This window comes from Limulus polyphemus, unplaced genomic scaffold, assembly GCF_000517525.1.
Source record: "Limulus polyphemus unplaced genomic scaffold, Limulus_polyphemus-2.1.2 Scaffold1157, whole genome shotgun sequence".
Taxonomy (NCBI): Eukaryota; Metazoa; Arthropoda; class Merostomata; order Xiphosura; family Limulidae; genus Limulus; species Limulus polyphemus.
In genome coordinates, this window is record NW_013666767.1 from 345,593 (window position 1) to 347,404 (window position 1,812).

Below are 1,812 nucleotides of genomic sequence, written 5' to 3' on the forward strand. Positions count from 1 at the left end.
GGTGTTTAAGGTGTTTTAACACGGTTCTCATAAAGTGAAATTAACTTCGATAACATTACACCATGAAATTCTAAGATAATATTCTTCTGGTCTACCTTTTAAGGTGTTAAAAAAAGGTGTTTTAACACGGTTCTCATAAAGTAAAATTAACTTCGATAACATTACACCATGAAATTCTAAGATAGTATTCTTGTGGTCTACCTTTTAAGGTGTTAAAAGGTGTTTAAGGTGTTTTAACACGGTTCTCATAAAGTAAAATTAACTTCGATAACATTACACCATGAAATTCTAAGATAGTATTCTTCTGGTCTATTTTTTAAGGTGTTAAAATATGTAAAACAAGATTATATACTACCTATAGATTTTATTAAATAAAATTCTGATGAGTCTTACTGCAGCTCAGGCTTGGAACTCTGAAAAACTTATAACGTCAATTTAAAATTTGTTTATTCGATTTTGAGTTATGGATGGATGTCGTTTTATACTGACGTTATAACGTAATGCCATCTACTAGGTATTGAAGAAACTTCTTTAAATAAAGAACAATCAATAATAAGATAATAATTTCTATGTTTTATTTCTTTCAGATATAACAGCAGAAGATCCGGTGGCGCAATGGTAGCGCGTCTGACTCCAGATCAGAAGGCTGCGTGTTCGAGTCACGTCCGGGTCAAAAAAAGGATTTATATTCTTTATTTCTACCGTTTTTCTTAATTAACTGTCAAAATTCAAAATAAATATAAAAATTTGATTTATAATGAAAGACATATTCTTAAAAATACGTTCAAAAATTTGGTTAGGTAAACTCCTGAACAAGAAGTAACACAAAGAGTTCAGTTTTTGTTTCGTGTTTGATCTCACGTGACATGTACAATAAAACGAAGTTTTAACTTAGAATTAGCGATATAGACTCCATGTGAACTCCATATAAGCCTTTTAAACACATTTTTCTAGCTGTTCATGTACCAAGTTGCTTATCTGTCCATGACGTTGCTGGTTAGAGGGTATCTGATGACACGAGTCACATAAAAAGATGTGTACGAAAATTCCATAAATATGGTGATTAATTCCACTAACGAATATGTATTCTGCAAAACAAAAAGTTAATTTCAGTCAATTTTCTGGTCAGTTCTTTACACGAAGTATAACAATAGGCAAAATAGAAGAAAGTACTCAAAATGATGCAATATGCAGACTCTACCGTAGCGTTAGTTAATGGTTAAAACAAAGTTGATAATTTGAGGATTACGTTACAATGAAAACCGAACCTAGTTCCCTATCGAACGGTGAGTTCTTTACAGTAATCTAACATCTAACTAACTGCTAAGTTATGCATACACACAGGCACTATTTTCTCAGAATTCTGCGCGTAATTATTTGAAAATACTAATGCAACGTGGTCAGTGATTTACTCCTTACACGACCCAAGCTGTACTGATAGGCTTTAAATAGTTGTAACAACAAAGGTTGCGAAGAATGCATTAGGTCAGATATTATATTTTCAATTTTACCTTTTATGAAATGAAATTTTTTAATATAATCATCAAACAGTTGGTTCACTACATAATACCGCATAATCAATTAGGCACAGTGTCATAATATTATTCACACACCTAAATTTATTTAGTTTTGTTGTGTATCTGCTCATTTGTTAATTTGCGGTATAAATTATTTCCGAGGAACTTCAGCGATACAAGTCCACAGTCACTTTAAACTTAACAACCTTTATAACCCACGCTATAAATCACAGTGATTCACACGCATTACTTACGGTGCCTACTGTTTGTTGACTAAATTACCTCTATCTTCAAT

The 1,812-nt window shown here is 31.8% G+C and overlaps 1 non-coding gene across 1 annotated transcript; it reads left to right on the forward strand.

Moving 5' to 3' along the window:
- The first annotated feature begins 601 nt into the window (after positions 1–601).
- On the forward strand, positions 602–673 carry Trnaw-cca. Its single transcript has one exon. It is a non-coding gene; the product is annotated as a tRNA-Trp (tRNA).
- The last annotated feature ends 1,139 nt before the right edge of the window (positions 674–1,812 follow it).